The sequence below is a fragment of the Globicephala melas genome, chromosome 3 (genome assembly GCF_963455315.2).
Source record: "Globicephala melas chromosome 3, mGloMel1.2, whole genome shotgun sequence".
NCBI lineage: Eukaryota > Metazoa > Chordata > Mammalia > Artiodactyla > Delphinidae > Globicephala > Globicephala melas.
This window is the reverse complement of record NC_083316.1, coordinates 121,362,793-121,383,393: the sequence shown is the minus strand read 5'-3', so window position 1 is coordinate 121,383,393 and position 20,601 is coordinate 121,362,793. Positions and strand designations below refer to the sequence as shown.

Genomic DNA, 20,601 nt, shown 5'->3' with positions numbered 1-20,601 from the left:
TTAAGTGTTTTTTGCATTTTCTCTCTTCTATTTCCAAGATTTTGGATCATCTTTAACATCATTATTCTGAATTCTTTTTCAGGTAGACTGCCTATTTCCTCATCATTTGTTAGGTCTGGTGGGTTTTTATCTTGCTCCTTCATCTGCTGTGTGTTTTTCTGTTTTCTCATTTTGTTTATCTTACTGTGTTTGGGGTCTCCTTTTTGCAGGCTGCAGGTTCGTAGTTTCCATTGTTTTTGGTGTCTGTCCCCAGTGGCTAAAGTTGGTTCAGTGGGTTGTGTAGGCTTCCTGGTGGAGGGGACTAGTGCCTGTGTTCTGGTGGATGAGGCTGGATCTTGTGTTTCTGGTGGGTAGGTCCATGTCTGGTGGTGTGTTTTCGGGTGTCTGTGGACTTATTATGATTTTAGGCAGCTTCTCTGCTAATGGGTGGGGTTGTGTTCCTGTCTTGCTAGTTGTTTGGCATAGGGTGTCCAGCACTGTAGCTTGCTGGTCGTTGAGTGAAGCTGGGTGTTGGTGTTGAGATTGATATCTCTCAGAGATTTTCACCGTTTGATATTATGTGGAGCTGGGAGGTGTCTTGTGGACCAGTGTCCTGAAGTTGGCTCTCCCACCTCAGAGGCACAGCCCTGCGTCTGGCTGTAGCACCAAGAGCCTTTCATCCACACGGCTCAGAATAAAAGGGAGAACAAGTAGAAAGAAAGAAAGAAACAGGATAAAAGAAAAGAAAATAAAGTAAGGTAAAATAAAGTTATTAAAATAAAAAAATAATTATTAAGAAAAAAATTTTTTTAAAACCCCCCAAAAACACGGACAGATAGAACCCTAGGACAAATGGTGAAAGCGAAGTTATACAGACAAAATCTCACACAGAAGCATACACATACACACTCACAAAAAGAGGAAAAGGTGGAAAAATAATAAATCTTGCTCTCAAAGTCCACCGCCTCAATTTGGGATGATTCATTGTGTATTCAGGTATTCCACCGATGCAGGGTACATCAAGTTGACTGTGGAGATTTAATCCGCTGCTCCTGAAGCTGCTGGGAGAGATTTCCCTTTCTCTTCTTTGTTCGCACAGCTCCCTGGGTTCAGCTTTGGATTTGGCCCCGCCTCTGCATGTAGGTCGCCTGAGGGCGTCTGTTCTTCGCTCAGACAGGACAGGGTTAAAGGAGCCGCTGATTCGGGGGCTCTGGCTCACTCAGGCCGGGGGGAGGGAGGGGCACGGAGTGCGGGGTGAGCCTGCAGCGGCAGAGGCCAGAGTGATGTTGCACCAGCCTGAGGCGCGCCGTGCGTTCTCCCAGGGAAGCTGTCCCTGGATCCCGTGACCCTGGCCGTGGTGGGTTGCACCGGCTTCCCGGAAGGGAGGTGTGGAGAGTGACCTGTGCTCGCACACAGGCTTCTTGGTGGCGGCAGCAGCAGCCTTAACGTCTCATACCCGTCTCTGCGGTCGAGACACTGCATCTTAAATCCAAGCCAGCATGTAACCAGAGTAAATGGAACAGAAGAATAAAATGTATTTTATTCATAATGAACTGAGACTGCACATAAAAGAATCTTTTAAATATCTGAATGGTTAAAAATGGATTATATTTCCCTTTGGGAAAAGGAGAAGTCAAAGGGATAGGGCTGGTGAACTGAGCTTATTAAATTGGTTTTTGGCTGTGATGAAAATGGTATTGACAAAAAGGCAGTGGTATATATTTCACACAGATTTGCAGGGGTAATGAACATAAAGTACTGCTCTTGTGAAAGTTGAGATGCTTTATATTCTGACACCTGGACTCTGGTGGCATGCTTATCATCCAGAGTGGAGCTCAGCTTTGAGACCAAAGTAATTTCATGAATAAACACCTTTAATCATTGGTGGGGCTGGTTTCCAACATGAGACGATTCTACTACATTACTGGAGAAAAGATTCAGAAAGTGCACGGGTGGATACCAGTTGCTTCAGTTGACATTATTAGGGAAACTCCAGTCTTTTTAGTCCAATACCATGGAATCCTTGAGCACTGTGATGGAATTCATGGCATATGAAGGTGTGCCATTAACCTTGTTCTCAGAAACCCTCCTTTTCAAGAACTTGCTGTAGAATACATGCAAGACTAGATGGTGAGTCATGTTATCATTCTTTTTTTTTTTTATTTTTATTTATTTATTTATTATTTTTGGCTGCGTTGGGTCCTCGTTTCTGTGCGAGGGCCCTCTCTAGCTGCAGCGAGTGGGGGCCACTCTTCATCGCAGTGCGCAGGTCTCTCACTGTTGTGGCCTCCCTTGTTGCGGAGCACAGGCTCCAGACGCGCAGGCTCAGCAGTTGTGGCTCACGGGTCCAGTTGCTCCGCGGCGTGTGGGATCCTCCCAGACCAGGGCTTGAACCCATGTCCCCTGCATTGGCAGGCAGATTCCCAACAACTGCGCCACCAGGGAAGCCCCCATCTTATCATTCTTTATGTATCCCATTTGATTTAGACAAATTAGATTGCATGGAATTTCTGCCTTCATTAGCAAAATAAAATAGACACTGAAAATTTTAGCAAAGAAAGGCAATTTTGTGTGTGGAAGGTGGTGGCTGGGATGGACAGTTAAGGCTCAGCTTCTGAAATTTTTTTCCCCCCCCGGTATGTGGGCCTCTCACTGTTGTGGCCTCTCCCGTTGTGGAGCACAGGCTCCGGACGCGCAGGTTCAGCGGCCATGGCTCATGGGCCGAGCCGCTCCACAGCATGTGGGATCTTCCCAGACCGGGGCACGAACCCGTGTCCCCTGCATTGGCAGGCGAACTCTCAACCACTGTGCCACCAGGGAAGCCCTCAGCTTCTGAAATTTGCATGCCTTTGCTGTATCTTCCTTAAAATGAGTGGCATCACCGTGTTGGCCTTTTGGAAAGGTGGATACTCCTATAATACTTTAGCATAACATCAAAAAATAATCCTTCCCCCCCTCCCCAAAAAATAATAATCCTTCCCTTCCTTCCCAGGAGCCCAGTCGAGACTTGACTGTAACTCTAAATAATATTTACTAAACATTTGGGGATAGTATGAATACACACTGCCTCAGTTTCTTAGAAAGTTTCTTTCTTTGTTATTCCATCTGTAAGGTGGAATAACAAAAATTCCTACCCCAAATGGTTGCTGAGAGTCCCCAGTTTTTAAAACAGTATCTGGCATCTAATAGGCTTTTGGCAAATGTTAGTTGCTATTATTATTATTACAATGAGATCTCTGGAACTAGAATTTTGATAATCTGTGTGTCCGTCAGGATCTAAGTAGGAACACAGAAATCACTTCTACTATTTATAAGAGAAAGCAGGCACTGGATACCCAGGTGAGGTGTTTACTGAGCATCAAACATGTCACAGTGAGGTACCCTATAGATGAGTACCAGTGGGAAACTAGCACCATTCCTAGGCTAGCGGAACACAGGGAGCAGGTGGTGTTACTGGAGCCCCGGGGACGAGATCACCTGATAGAAGTGAACCTCGAAAGGTTTTTATGGAGTGACCTAATGTCACAGAAGAGATTTAGCCTGCTGGGGCTATTCAATGACCACAGAAAAAAGAATACCCTGGCCTCTATCTTCTCTCCACCCTCTAGTCTCTCACTAACCCATCTATTGTTCAACTCAGTCAGAAGTCAAATAACTTGGTATCCTGGCAAACAAAACTTTCAGAGGTCAACTGTCCCCCACCCTGCATTACAGAAAGGATCAGGCTAAGGGTAAGAAAAGGGTTTAAAGACAAACAGGCCTGGGAAAAGCACAAGCTGACTTAAAAGCTAAGTTTGTTTTTGGAGTTCACAGGCTACCCTGAATCAGCTTCCTAGCTGCTGGACTTCTTCCATCATAGGACCATTTTAAAACCTACCACTCAGGGGCACCCTTTTCTGCATCTTGGTAATGTTTTATCTAACTTTTATGCTCAGTGTGTTCTGGAAAAAATATTGCTAAAATGCACTGATACCCTTAAAGACCGTTGTCAGGACCCAATGGGATGATGTATAGGAAAGCAAGCTTTAAACTGGACAAACACAAGGAATTGCCCTGAGTCCACAGTGGACCCCCAGTTATCTACTAATGAACTCTGACATTGTGTCTATTATACCCTTACTTTTAAACCACTGATCTTCCAACTAGAAACCATTTCCTTCTACCACTGTGAGCCATAAAATGGATTCCAAAAGGGCAAGAAATATCTTGGTGGAATTTGATTTCTTCTTAGATAAAATGATCTTTTAGAAATGTGATGATTAGTGAGATCAAGACTATATTCTTCAAAGTTAGATGGAATTGTGGTAAATGAGGGGGAAAGGACTAAATGAGACATCGTTTACATGCATACACATTTTCAGTGAGGGAGCAAACTTTGTTGGTAATTTTGCTAGAAGCTCTTCTTTTATATAAAATGGCCTTAGGAACTGACATAAATGGGGTTCATCCAAACAAGCTGGGAAACATGATGTTTTTAAGCTCTATTTCCCTAGTAGAAATACATCTTGCTCCAATGAGTAGCCCTAACTCTCAGATCTAGGTCTAAGCTCCAGTAAATACAGAATGTTTTCTGAAAACTGCAGGCAGTGATATGATTATAGGAATTGTTCTCGTATTTTTATTTTCACCCTGTTTCTAATCTGTCTAATAAACTTTTTAAATTATGGACATGTGGACCCAGTGGGAGAAGGGGAGAGTGGGACGAATTGGGAGATTAGGTTTGACATAAGTACACTACCATGTGTAAAATGGATAGCTAGTGGGAACCTGCTGTATAACACAGGGAGCTCAGCTCGTTGCTCTGTGATGACCTAGATGGGTGGGATGTGGGGATGGGAGGGAGGTCCAGGAGGGAGGGGATATATGTATACATATAGCTGATCCGCTTCATTGTACAGCAGAAACTAACACAACATTGTAAAGCAATTTTACTCCAATTAAAAAAAGAGAGAGAAAAAATAAATAAATAAATAAATAAATTCTGCATCAGATTTCTATTCCTTGCACATTGGGAGTGGAGGGAAGAGATAGAGATTTTAGTGATATGATGTATGTTTGGGGGGATTGACACAGTGGTGTGCTGGTACATGTTTAACAATTGGGTCTCCAAGAATAGTTCCAACATGAATGTTGGTTGATGTTTTTCTTTATGTTAATGAGTAAGATCAAAGACAGGGACTTCCCTGGTGGCACAGTGGTTAAGATGCCACCTGCCATGGGCTTCCCTGGTGGCGCAGTGGTTGAGAGTCCACCTGCTGATGCAGGGGACACGGGTTCGTGCCCTGGTCTGGGAAGATCCCACATGCCGCGGAGTGGCTGGGCCCCTGAGCCATGGCTGCTGAGCCTGTGCGTCCGGAGCCTGTGCTTCACAACAGGAGAGGCCACAACAGTGAGAGGCCCGTGTACCGCAAAAAAAAAAAATCCACCTGCCAATGCGGGGGACACAAGTTCGAGCCCTGGTCCACAACTACTGAGCCTGTGCTCTAGAGCCCATGAGCTGCAACTACTGAGCCCCCGCGTGCCTCAACTACTAAAGCCTGCACACCTAAAGCCCGTGCTCCATAACAAGAGAAGTCACCACAAGAGAAACCACCGCAATGAGAAACCCGCACACTGCAAAGAAGAGTAGTCCCCGCTTGTTGCAACTAGAGAAAGCCCACACACAGCAACAAAGACCCAGTGCAGCTGAAAATAAATTAATTAATTAATTTTTTAAAAAAGATAACAAAGACATGCGTCAGAATGTCACTAGTATGTCAACAACGTGAGCAACTTCTTTGATGGTTCAGATAATAATTTTGAATACTGGAAGGATATTTCCTTTTTGTGCTATTGATAATGTCATAGTTACAGCAAAATTTTAAATGTAATACACATTACTAACATTTTCTCCACTTGGTTAGTCTGGACAGTGAAAAAGAAAACAAAGAAAACAATAACCAGGCCCTGATTTGTAGTGTTTCCTGGTTCCTGTGGTGCCAATACTTTTACCATGTCCAATTTCAAGCTACACATGTGACATCACTGAATGTGGAGCTGTGAGAAGAAATATAGTAGCACAACATTATGTAGTGCTTCCACCAGATACACACAAGAGAGGTAAATTACCTCAAGAGCACGGATAATAGTAAATATAGTAAAATAATTAGGAAATTATGAGTTTTGAGTATTATGTTTTAACAGTTTTGTTGAGGTATAATTGACATATAAAAGTTGTATATATTTAAGACGTATGACTTGATGTTTTGATATACATATACATTATGAAATGATCACCACAATCAAGCTAATTAACATATCCATGATTGCCATTTTCAGTGTCCTCCATGCCTTGTGTAGGTTCAGTCTAGCATTCCATGTAAAATGTGCCACCTTAACATTTTTCATGGACATGTAGGTTATTTCCAGAATTTCCATCTTGTCAATTATATTTGAAACTGCCACTTGGTGCATATGTGTGAGGATATGCCATTTCCACAAAGAATGTCTAACTGGTATGATAGCTGCACAAAAAACAAAATAAAGAAGAACAAGCAGACTTCAGGACTTTCAGGTCAATTAGTCATGGAGAGAAAAAAGCTGAAGAAAGTGAAACTAAAATGTTCCTAATTCTTCACTTTATATAAAAAGGAGTTGGAGTTTATTCTTCCTCTTTGGATACATCCATATGCATAAATAGAGATTTAAGAATGATTGTAGAGTATATTAATAAAAGGGAGGATTTAAAACACAGTTATAACCTTCTAAATTTATTTATCTTTCAAGATTAGAGAAAACAAATTATAAGTCATACAATAAAAATTACAATTAAAAAAACAATAGCAAAATATAAAAGTCAGAGTCAGATAAGATACAGGTAGTAAAGGATTACTGGAAAAGCAATAGTAAATTACATAAATTTCCGTTATTAAAAATTAGAATCTCAGATACAAATAAAGAGCAAATTCACAATGTTAACTTTTTAAGTGTCATAATAATATTATGTAGGACACTTGTCCTTAGTTTTGATTGACTAGAAATGATATAGCAACTTACTTTGAAATGATGCAGAAAAGAAATTAAAACTATATGGCAAAATCTTAATCACTGTTGAATCTATGTGGTAAATGTAAGTATAATGTATTATTCTTTATACTCTTCTGTATTTTTGAAAATTTTATAAATACAAAGTTAGAAAAATAAAAAATAAATGTCCCTTCAAAACCCCTCTAACTCTTTCAGTTACTTTCTTGAAAATTTGCCACAGTCTTACTAATTTTGAAATTTGTAACACTGTATGCCTAAAGTGAATAAATAACTCTAAGTTGTCTCTAGTAGATGAAAAACAGATTTTGTTCTTTCCATTTTTTTTCTTCTTGCCAATTAGAAAAATAAAGTCTATCAGTGAGGAGAATAGGCCAGTCCATTAACAATAGAAAGTAGATTAGTGGTTTGTGTTCTAGAGGTGAGGGTGTGGAGGAAAGTGGTTTAGGGAGGAATGGGGAGTGAATGCTAATGGGTAGGGAGTTTCCTTTCTGGGGCGATGAAATATTCTACAGTCGATTACGGTGGTGGCTGTACAACTGTGAATATACTAAAAACCATTGAACCGTACACTTTAAAGGGGTGAATTGTAGGGTATGTAAATTGTATTTCAATAAAACTTATTTTAAAATAGTGGCTCCTTTAGGTTTAGCAAGCAACTAAACTAAACAAATTTTATAAGACTACTTACATGAAAATGAAAGGTTGAGTAAGGCAAAGAACGCACGGCTAGGCAGAGATACACAACATGTGTTTCAATCCCATGAAAAGCAGAGGGGATTCGGTCCCAGCAGTGCTGCTTAGTAGAGCTGTGTTCTCAGCTGAGTAACTATTTTGGCATCTCCCTTTCCTTATCCATGACAAAGGTCTCATGGTCCTTGCCTATTTGAAATATCCCCTAACTATAAAATAATATAATTTAAAATGCTTTGGTCAACTGTACAGTACTATGTAGTGTAGTCTAATTGCTTATGGCCAGGGTAGTCAACCTGTCAGTTGGAAAATAGACACTTTGAAATGGCCACCAGAAGAGCTCTAGGGTACTCTGAGTTCTTAATGGTCACCAGTTCCCCTACTTACTAAAAAATGGGGGCTAGCTCAGAGAATTTTTTCAGATTTATTTCTTTATGATATTACACTATACCCTGGTACTTCAACAAACCATTTGACCTTTCTCAGTTTTTAAACCATGAGACTAGCCAAGTAATGTGATGCTGTGACTTTTCGGGGGGTGAGAAGTGGGAGAGAAACAAGATGAATATTCCTCTGCATACCCAGTCACAGAGTCATGCCACCTACTATGGAAGTGAAAATACATCCTCTCTGCTGCCATTCCAAATGAGCCCACCTTCCAGCCTCTTTCCTGCCAATACCGCCTCATGGTAGCCTGCAATAGTCATTGTAATTTGGCTGGACAGAACAAAGGGACTATTGTCTGAGAACAGATGCCGGAGAAGTTTTGCCAAATTGTGCATTCTCAGGTGAACAGGTTTTCACAAATGGAGCGTTAATCACAATTCTCTGACAGTATCAATTATGGAAGCAGACCAAGAATAAACCTGCAAATAAGAAGAGCCCTTTCCTTCTCTCTCATTAAGAATGCAAGCATACTGGAAATGCAAAGGAATACAAAATTGCTGGAGGATAGACATCTCCAGCAGAGAAAAAACTTCATTTTCTCTAATTTTCTTTATAATCAAAAAAATTTTTAACCTTTTTTTTTTAACCAGATGAGTATTTAGCAGTCATGCCTTTAAATATATATATTGTATTAACTTCCTGTTACATTATATATTTTTGTTTCATAGCATTACCTAGTACCTTGCTACCTACAGTGGGGTTTTATAGGCTGGTAACCCCAGAATTACTTGGAAACTTGTAAAAGTACAAAATCGCTGTCCCTTTTCAGAGCTATCAAGTCCAAAACTCCATTTTACTTAGGAGATTTGTACGCACATTAAAGTGTGAAAAGCACTACTCTAGAATATAAGCTTCCAGAGAGTGGGCATGCCATATCTTTCTGTGTTCTTCCATCTCATAAAACACCTGGGTTAATGGGAACCATTCAACCTGCTGGACTGCATGAAATATGATCAGAATGCTCCTTTATCAGTCTGTTTAGCTCTAAGCATAGTGGAATTTGTGTTATTGCGTAGGGACATTCATGTGGCAGGCAAAATACTATGTGTTCACCAGTAAATACGGTATTAAAAGCTACATTTCCCAGCTGCCCTTGCAAAAATCAAGGCCCTGGACTGAGTACTGGCCACTGGGGTAGGTCAATGGATAGAAGATGTGCCCCAGTACTTATGGAACCCTCAGGATTGATTGTATAGTCTGTGGGGCCCCAGTGAAAAAGGAAAATGTGAGGCCTTTTACTCAAAAATGAGTTTCAAGATAGCTATAGCAGAGCATTAAACCAAATATAGGCCCTTCTAAGTGGGGAATGGATGGGTGGATGGGGGCTGTGCTACTACCCAGGATGCATACCATGGAGCCCCTCTCGCTCTTCTCTGGCCCTGGAAACTCGTAAACTCCTGTGTGGGATTGTAGCATTATAAGATGCTAGAGTCTCTGTGAGCTTGTGTCCCTGAGTGACCATGGGGATCAGAGCCCTTGCCAACACGTTTTGGACATATAGTGAATGAGAAATAAACCTTGGTTTCTGCACACCACCAAGATTTCAGAGTTAATTTGTTTCTGTCTCAGTAGTGGTTTTGAAGTGTTAAAAAAAAAAAAAAAAAACCCAGAAACCAAAAACTAAAAAGAAGAAAAAACAACAACAACAAAATAATTTAGCCCATTTTGACTTATACATCTGGGCTGTTGCCCATCACAGATGAATCAAATTGAGAGGAGGAGGTTAAAACTTAGAGACTGATGGGGTTAAGGTAGGAAAGGTTGGCATGGAGAACAGAATTGGAATACCCAGGCTAGTAATGAAAGGAAAATATTCAAGGGAGGATTGGAACGTTTATTTTGAGAGAGTTTGAGGAAGAGAGAAAGGGAGAGGAAGGGAGCCTTCCTCTGACACCTTTTTTCCTGTTGCTATTGAAGAAAAGTTATCTGGTAATCATGGAGAGTGAGAGTTAGAATTTATAAAGATGCATTTGAAATAACTACTGCTGGAAACTTCCTAGGAAACCAATAGGAGATGAATAAGAGGATGTGTGTCAGAAACGATCATGATGAATGTAACCTTTGGTGGGGTCGAGAAATCCAATAGATGGAGCTAGAGATGACAGAAGGAAGAGGTGACCCAGCATCATGAATCAGAAAAGGTAGTTTAAGTTAAATTTTACAGAATATCTATCATCTCTATAGTTAAGAATTGATTGCTCCATTAATATAAATCATGACCATTTTGACAGTTTCAAATAGGTCCACAGACTCTCACATGGTCATTGTCACTTGGATAAGGGCATCTGGACACTCAGAAATTCTTCCAAAAGTGGCATTTTCTTTGGTTAAAATTACCATAGTGTGGATAATGACAAACAATCTTTGAAGTTGATATTGTAAGGAAAAATACAAATATCAAACAGAGTAGGCTAGAGTCATCATATTCTCTTCTACCCAAACTATTACATAGGAAGTCAATTGAAAACTGGATTACTAACTGATTAAATTTCCCCCAAATGAATAACGACAATTATAAACACTTACTAAGTGCTCACTCTGTGCCAGGTACTCTTCTAAATGTTTTACATGTATTCCTTTAATTCTCGCCACAAGCCTAGAAGCAGGATGCCATTATAATCGCCATTTTTTCCAGATGAGTAAGGTGAGGCAAGGAAAGACTGAGTAATATATCTAAAGCCACATGAATAGTAAGTGGTTAAGCCGTGATTTAAACTGTTTGTCCATGCTCTGATTTGGGGGTTAAGAGAAGCAGTCTGGTATCATATCATTTGGTAAAAACACATGACTGCAGGCTGACCGGGGCAACCAGCCTTTTCCTTAGGTAAGCTACAGGGAAGCTGTTTTCTTTCAAGGCTTCTGAGAGAGGCAGGATGGCTTCATGGTTTCAGAGCATAGGTGTTGGAGTCACACTTTTGGGGTCATATCTTTGCTCTACCCTCTTGATCTCATATAATTTGTGCAAATTGCTAAACCTTTTGTTTGTTCCCTGAGCTATAAAATGTGGAGCTCATAGGGTTGTTGTAAAGATTAAGTGAGCTAGGAAGACGGAGCCCAGTACTTGGCATGTTAAGAACTCAGTCGACATTAGCTACTATTACTAGTGAGCATTGAACTGGGTCAGAGGCAATTACAGATTATTTTATTAGGTCCATCTCATACCATTGTCAGCAAACCCTCTTTAAACACTCAATGCAACTGGTTCCCTAAGTTACAGGGTCTCCTGTTTGCCAGCAGGGCAAAGTTCTGTTTAGCCTAACTATTAAATCCTTCTGCAGTTCTGCACCAATTTTTTTTCTGCCCTTAGTTTTTGCTCTTCTCCAGCATCAACACTTCAATACAGTCCCTCAAAGAAGCCCCCGTGTCTTTACCCATGTCATTTTTCTTTTTATCTTTCAGATCTAGCTTGGATGTCCCCTCTTCATGAACTCTGCTCAGAACACCCTGTTCTACAGTAATGCCCTTTCTCTTCAGAGATTCAAGAACATCAATCTCTGGTAATATTCTTTGTGTTGATTAATTCTTACAGCTTTTTTTCTCTTCTTTATGTTTGCTTACAAATGCAGAGGAGAGATAAAGCCCCAGGCATCAAATACTACATTTTAATGCAACTGATTAAGCTCTATTATTTGACATGACCACTTTGAGGTAGAGATATTTTCATGTGTCAAAGTGTAAGAACAACTTCTAATGATCCAGTTTTAGATACAAAACAGTTCTCAGACCTTTACTTCATCCCTACTGCCTAAGACATTCCTGAGCCCTATTCCGTTCTCTGAGTGGGGTCACGGATTGATTGGGGCCTAGGGAATGTCTGTTTTGCCTCTTAATTTAGATAAAGGAAAAAAAAAAATGGCATCAAAATGTCTCTGTGATCAACATGGCTTTGTGAAGACAGCTTTGTAAAAACAACAGTGCCTTTCAGAAAGTGTTCACATCCTATTTGAATCCTTAGTTGCCACCACCCATTTTTGAGTTCTTTCTAGAAGCTATATTTCAGTGCCCACAATATGTTAAGGCTCAGCTTGAAGTGCTGAAATTAATAAATGTTAAATAAATGTTTGCTGAAATAAGAGTACATTATCTTAGACAAAGGAATACCTTCCAACTCCTTAATTTAAAATATGTGTTTCTCATAACTCAAAAAGAGTCATGTACCACAATGTTCATTGCAGCACTATTTACAATAGCCAGGACATGGAAGCAACATAACTGTCCATCGACAGATGAATGGATAAAGAAGATGTGGCACATATATACAATGGAATATTACTCAGCCATGAAAAGAAACAACATTTAGTTATTTGTAGTGAGGTGGATGGACCTAGAGTCTGTCATACAGAGTGAAGTAAGTCAGAAAGAGAAAAACAAATACTGTATGCTAACACATACATATGGAATCTAAAAAAAAAAAATGGTTCTGAAGAACCTAGGGGCAGGACAGGAATAAAGACGCAGACTAGAGAATGGACTTAGGACACGGGGAGGGGGAAGGGTAAACTGGGACGAAGTGAGAGAGTGGCATGGGCATATATACACTACCAAATATAAAATAGATAGCTAGTGGGAAGCAGCCACGTAGCACAGGGAGATCAGCTCGGTGCTTTGTGACCAGCTAGTGGTGTGGGATAGGGAGGGTGGGAGGGAGATGCAAGAGGGAAGGGATATGGGGATATATGTATACATGTAGCTGATTCACTTTGTTATACAGCAGAGACTAACACAACAGTGTAAAGCAATTATACTCCAATAAAGATGTTAAAAAAATCTACATTATCTACCTATTTATCTACCTACTTATGCACCTACCTATCCACCTATCTATTATCTGTCCATTTATCTCGATAGATATGTAGATAAGTAGGTCTATACGATGACAGAGTAATCAGCATTAATTTGTAAGAACATTCTTGTCAGTGTGCCTACAGTACCCTGCAATATAGTTAGAAGAAATTCAACTTGGAATTATAATGTGTGAAAACTGAAAAGTAAGGACAGGCCATAAAAAATGTTTTAAAAGATATCACATTACAAAAAAGGAAGGCAAAGTGACCATTACAGCAGAGGAGATTGATGATTCTTTCTGTAGCTTAACTCTTTGTCGACTAGCACATCTATTTTGCTCCTAGAGGTATGTTTTTAGCACTAAATCACAGAGCCATCCATACAGACAGGATATATATGTACATATCCTAGAACTGCTGGGCATTCAGGTTCTACGCTTGTCTCTAAGAATAATGGCTAAGATAGGTAAGGGGCCATCAGTCATCTTGAGACACCTGGTGCCCTCTCTCAGTCTGATAATGGCTCATGCCTGCTGGGTAGCATAGTTAGTGGTGGCATTTATGAGAGTTTATTACTGCCTTCTCCCTTCAAAAGACACCTCATTCACTGCTGCACTTCTCACTTTAACTGGGCTGAACACACACAGAGCTCTAGAGCAAGGAACGGTTAGGGGAAATCATATGTTAAACAGACAGGCCCGAGAATGTGGGGTTCAGACTACCTCTGCCAGGAGGCCTGGTAAATGATCACACATAAATGTTCAGGTCAAGGCTGTTTTTCAGAGTTTTGGGAAAAGCACCAAAAGCAAATGGGATCTGAGCTAATATCCCCCTTTTTCCTGCCCTGATGGTCCTGCTGGTTCTGATGGTCCAGTTCCTATGACTCACATTCCCTGCTGAGGATACATGGGCTACTGTTGGGTACAGCTATCAGAGCATCTCTCTGGTTCCTGCCAGGGCCCTCCACACTGAACTGAAATGATCTGGGGACTCAATCTCAGATGGTTGTATTCCAAATGGAGCTAATGAACACTTGCTGGGTGTAGGTGGAGTCAGTTGAGTAGGCATGTCACACACAGAGGACTGGGAGACTCTGGAGTAGGTGGGGGTGGGTCAGATTTGACATATTGGGGGTGAGATGTAGTCTCCTTTTTGCAGAGTTACAGAGCATCTTTAGCAAGTATATCAGACTCAGTTTAAATGTCTTCCTATATTCACTTGGCCCTATCCACCCACAAAACTTAGCTACTTGTGTCATGGAGAGATAGGCCACCAGCTCTCTGAGCTCCCTTCAGGGTGAGGACTGAGCTCTGGCCTGGGCTCCATTGTACCTGCTGCAGAGGGAGGTCTGCAGCCTCCTGCACCCAGGACTGCCCCAACCAGACCCAGGAAGCGGTGGCTCCTCACATTGCATCAACATGAGATGAAGCATCATGCCTAAGGCCATGGGGTCTGGCTTCCCCTGCAGTTGCCTGGAAGGACTAAACAACGGAAGATAAATAACAGAAATAAAGGAAAGTTCACACTGTGTGTGGCAATTTCTAACCAGGTTCGCTGTTAACATTTGCAAAGCCTGGTAAAACTACTAAGATCATATGCAAATATGTAAAAGTTATAGACCAAATTAACCAACGGTAAAACTAAAATAAATCATATAGCTCCATCTTACTCCACTCACAAAAATTAACTCAAAAAGACTTAAATGTAAGACCTGAAACCATGAAACTCCTAGAAGAAAGCATAGGAAAAAATTTCCTTGACATGGCAATGAATTTTTGATTGCAGAACTTAAGGCACAAGCAACAATATCAAAAAATAAACAAGTAGGACTGCATCAAGGTAAAAAGCTTCTGCACAACAACAAAACAGTCAACAAAGTGAAAAGACAACCTATGGAATGGGAAAAAAATATTTGCAAATCATATATCTGTTAAGGGGTTAATGTCCGAAATATGTAAAGAACTCATACAACTCAATAGCAAAATAAAACCAAATAATCCAATTAAAAAATGGGCAAAGACCTAAATTTTTCCAAAAACAGATGTAAAATGGCCAATAGGTACATGAAAAGATGCTCAACATCTTTAATCATCAAGGAAATGCAAACCAAAACCACTATGAGATATCACCTCATGCCTGTTAGAATGACCATCACCAAAAAGACAAGAGGTAAGAAATGCTGGCAAGGATGTGAAGAAAACTGTTGTGCACTATTGGTGGGGTTGTAAACTGGTACAGTCACTGTGGAAAACATTATGGAGAATCCTCAAAAAATTAAAAATAGAACTGCCATATGATCAGCAACCCCACTTCTAGGAACATATCCAAAGAAAAGAAAAGCACTAACTCCAAAAGATATCTATACCACCATGTTCATGGCAGCATTATTTACAATAGCCAAGACATGAAAACAACCTAAATGTCCATTGATGGATGAATGGATAAAGAAGTTGTGGTATATATACCCAATGGAATATTATTCAGCCATGAAAAATGAAGAAATCCTGCTGTTCGTGACAGCACGGGTGGATCTTGAGGGCGTTATGCTAAGTGACATAAGTCAGACAGAGAAAGATTAATACCATATGATCACAATTATGTGTGGAACCTAAAAAAAAAGTCAAACTCAGATGAGATTTGTGGTTATTAGAGGCAGGGAGTATGGGGAGGGGGCAGTGGAGGAAGGTGGTCAAAAGGTACAAACTTCTGTACCTTGTAAGATAAGTACTAGGAATGTAATGTACCACATGATGAATATAGTTAACATTGCTGTATGATATATAGGAAAATTGTTAACAGTAAACCCTGAGGGTTCTCATCACCAATTCTTTTTTGCAAGAGATGAGATGATGGATGCTAACTAAACTTATTTTGGTAATCATTTCACAATACAGTATAAGTCAAACCATTACGTTGTACACCTTAAACTTATAGAGTGATACATATCAACTATATCTCAGTGAAACTGAAACTTATATCTCCTACCTTGAAAGCATTACTTTTATAATAACAATATTAAAAATATGAATCAAGTTGTATTATTTATATGAATTAACATTGATAAAATATCAAAGATGCTAAATTTAATAACTGTGACACGTATCTAGGTAATCTATTGATGGACAGGTGATATTTTGATAAGTATTAAAAATGCAGGTGTATATGTAATTTATAAGTTAGTATAATATTTATTTTTGCTTTATACTTAGATTTGCTGAAATCAGAAAAACCTAATTATTATAATCAAGATTTTTATATAAGTTGGGTTGAACTCATAATAGTACTCTAAAAGATTAAAAAATAAAATAAGGTATACTCAAGTGTACACAACTTGAGTGTATTTTATCAGAGTAGATTAAAATAAATGTAAAATAAAACTATTTTCACTTATGTTTTCAAAAAGGTTGTTTTCTTTGAAATAACTAATATAAAATTAATTATTTATTTTTCTATTAAAGTTTAAAGGAAAACACAAATCAAGTATTAAGTTTTGCTTAGTTAAATCTTAAAATATTTATTTCATTTAAAAATTTTGATTAAATCATTAAATATTTTTATTAAACAAAAGTACTTTCCGTGGGAGTGTTCAAATTTCATCTAGTTGCGAGTGTAAACAATCAGTAATATTCACCTATTTTATATTCAGATCTACATGTAATTTATACGAATTTAAGCGGCATATTCATTGTTTACTATTGCAAAATATCTTTAAACCGCCATATGTCACTGTTGCAAACACTACAAAATTGTATAACACTCTGCATTGTATTCACTTATGCATCAGCAGTGGCCCACCACAGGCTCTGAATAAAGATGATTCATAGGATAAGAGATGCAGAAAAGTATTTCCCTGGGGCCTGTGTGGTATCAGCTATGAGACTGACTCTTTAGGGTTAAGGGTTGCTCTGTGCCAGAGCTGAGTGCCCGTGTGTTTGGTAATAAATTCCTATTTTGGTGAGTGGTTATGCTTGGCAGGACCTTTAATAAAATAAGTTCAAGGCAGAGGCCTCTCTTGGCTTGACCGATGAAAGACAGGAGAAGAGAGTAAGCCCACTTCCCTTTCTCCCACTAATTTTTTATTATTTTATTAATATTGTGATGATTAGTGGTTACACGTGATTTGCCTGGAAGTGACCAGTTGTATGTTCACTGTGGTACGTTACCCTCAGCTGTGCTGCATACCCCTACTGTAAAGACACCCTGTGTTTTCCTTCCAGAGAACTGACTCTCTCCTTGGGGTAGAAAGGACAGTCATCTGAAAATAGAGTTGCATCTTTGAACCAGTCATTCTTTCTATAGCAGCATCTTTTGCTTGCAGAGGTACCTGCTGCCACTGATTTCTGAATCTTTGATTGGTTCTACAGTGCAGATTGGTTTGCTTTTCCATTTTTCCCACTGCCAGCTTATTTCACATTTGCATATCTATTAACTCAATTGCTACTCATCCTTTTGCTTTCCAACTTCCAAAAGTTTGTTCCTGTCATCTCTTGGCATATTCTTTTTATCTCTGGGTCTATATTTATGCTGTTAAAAATCCCTTTACTGTCATTTTCAGTGAAGTTTCCAAAGTTAGTGGAAATAGTTGTATGTATTCAATCTGCCATCATTCATGACAGTGTAGTTTATCATAGTTATAAATTAGGAAACTTCTACATGTCCTCAATAGAAGATGGATTAATTATTAGTACTCCCAAAGTCACTTATTCATTCAACAAATATTATCTGAGTCTCTACTATGTCAGGTGCTGTTTTATATTATCTAAGTAAAATGCACTGATGGTTTTATTTACAAAACTTCTTAAGTAATATAGAGAGATACTCATAAAGTTAGTATAATATGTTTTTAAAAAGAAGGATAAGGCCTATGTATACCCTGTGACTTTCATTGTAAAAAACTATATAACATGCATAACTTTACTAAAAATTAAGGAAAGATTCCTAAGGCTCTAAAAACCTCCTGCTAAATTATCTTCTAAAATGGGTTTTCCAGCTAAACCTCATGCAGTGGTGAGTGGGAGTACCAAAGGTGATTTCTTCCAATGCAAATGAAATGAATTATGCTAAATAAACTACTTGTCAACAAAATTCCACAATTTCATCCCAATAATGAAATTTAAGGAGATTAAAGTAGCACTCTCCTATGTTTCATGTCTTTTCTATACTATATAGAGAGAAATGTGTCCCATGAGGGCAGACCTACTTTGATCCCACAGAATGTGAATCTTTAAATGTGAGAATGACCCAGTGAACATAGTCTTGGTGTCTGGAAGTCGAAGGCTTAAATCTCAGCACTTATATAACTTTAATATTGAGAAAATGGGGCAGTGATGCATATTGGAAAGACTATATGCTTTGGAGTCAGAGTTACATGGGTTAAAATCTGGGCTCTGACACTTACTACTTATATGCCCCTGAGCAGATTAATCAAACTGCATCTTAGTTTTGTCATCTCCATAACAGGAATGATTAAATTCATTCCAAAATTTTGCTATAAAAATGAACAGAAATAAAATATTTATCTTGTCTAGCATAGTCATGATACAAACAAGATATATGCATTGGGGGGAAACTATTAAAATATTGAGTGCTTGTCTCTGAAAGGTGGAGTTACGCATACATTTTTGTGTGACTTTGGACAAGTTACTTCACCTCTCAAAGGCTTAATTTCCTTTACTATATAAAGTGAATAATTATAGTAATAATGCTTTCAGAGGATTGTTAATGAGAATTTGATTCATAAAATTTTTTTATAAATTTATTTATTTTTGGCTGCATTGGGTCTGTTGCTGCGCATGGGCTTTCTCTAGCTGTGGTGAGTGGGGGCTACTCTTCGTTGCGGTGTGCGGGCTTCTCATTGCGGTGGCTTCTCTTGTTGCAGAGCACGGGCTCTAGGCGCACGGGCTTCAGTAGTTGTGGCTCGTGGGCTCTAGAGAACAGGCTCAGTAGTTGTGGCTCACGGGCTTAGTTGCTCCGTGACATGTGGGATCTTCCTGGACCAGGGCTCGAACCCGTATCCCCTGCATTGGCAGGCAGATTCTTAACCACTGCGCCACCAGGGAAGCCCGCTTCATAAAATTTTGCAAATAAAGTATTGGGATACCACATGGCATGTGTTAGGTGCTCAATATATGTTAGCCATTATGTGTTATCTTTATTTCTTTTGTTCTATTTTGCCAATTTTCGATAAGTACCCTACTTTATTTTCTTAATCAGAAACAACTTTACTGTTTTTAGAAGAAAATGTCCTTTTACCTCCATATTTCCAAATGGAAGCCAAATTAGGAAGGTAAAAATAAAGCAGCGTATCAGTTCCATCACACTCTGATGATAGTCACTGAATATAATTATACAGCTCCAACAGAGGTATCCTGAGTGCTAGAGAATGAATACAAAGACACACAGCACTGATGATCATTTCCAGTAAACTCACTTGTCCCTGAATACATCCTTGGGGTTTTACAGGACAAGCATCATCATCATGAAATGAAGCCCTTTTAATTGTAACAATAAAGTAGTCCCTTCAAGTTGGTGCTGTTACACTTTTTGTAATCAGTGGAAATTCAATTAATCCAGTTAATTAAACGTTGGTGAATCCAGAGTGAATTCTATTAATGAATGTTTCTGTATAAAGATATAGCAGACCACACAGTGCTTTCCATCAAGCTCGCAGATGGCTGCCCAATTGTAGCTGCCACATTTCCCATGTCACTCAGAGAGAAAGAAAGAAAGAAAGATACAGTAAACTGTGATTCCCAACCCAGGGTTTACAGGTGTGATCTTAGGAGACCATTAAATCACTATAAGAATTTAAAACAAACTTAATTTCTATTAGATTATAGTGTAAAAGCAATATAAGACTCTGAGTGTTCTGGATGATGACCTAAATGAAGCACTGCCACACAATTTTAGTGTCCACTATTCTCATGTGCTTGTAATCATATCAGGGTTATGTGGTTAACTTAAGGGAGTGGTGTTGACATCACCATTTCTGTTAGGTGAGCATCAGAAACAACCTTTAAGCACCACCTCTATACTGAGATGTAGCTTATATTGTATTTTTCTCCTTTTCTATGAGGGTGCTTTACAAACGTTTTTCAATTCTGACAACATTATAAAGATGTCCATACTGACAACGTTATAAAGATTATTGTTGTCAAGTCCTGAAGCTTAGAGAAGTAAAATAATTCTCCTAGTTCATACAACTAGTTAGTGATAGAGCTAAGGCTTGAATCTATAACTGCTTGGCTCCAAGACTGAGCTATTCCCAATGTTAACTGTGGTCCTAGAGCTTAAAAAATCAGATGGATGGAGTGGGGGATTTGTATTGTGTTGACAAAATGCCATGGTCCTAACAGCGTCGAAGCCCAAGTTTCCATCAATGGTTTTATGCTAGGCTCAAACAAATAAACAGCAACAAACCAGCGATCAGCTTGAAGAAATAACTAATTGATTAGCTGACCCAAGCAACATCTAGACCTTTGGGACAACTACTATGAAAGAATGGATTTGGGAACACAGAGTTATTTGTACATTCATATAGTTCTTAAATATATTCAGAAAAAAATATTTTGTACTTTGTAGATTCTTGACAATTGAAACTTGAATCCAGTTCAGTTGTGCTTAATTCTCTTTCAATATTTTTTTACTCATTCAAAAGAATACTGGCTTCCTGATT

General features: G+C 39.1%; 1 protein-coding gene across 1 annotated transcript in view; it reads left to right on the top strand.

The window, feature by feature from the left end:
• PRELID2 (PRELI domain containing 2) overlaps positions 1-20,601 on the top strand; it is a 703,347-nt gene that overhangs the window by 518,576 nt on the left and 164,170 nt on the right. Inside the window, exon 10 of the transcript XR_009563301.1 lies at positions 11,542-11,639. The gene's annotated coding sequence lies outside the window, so the exon portion shown is untranslated. The remainder of the gene's footprint in view (positions 1-11,541; positions 11,640-20,601) is intronic.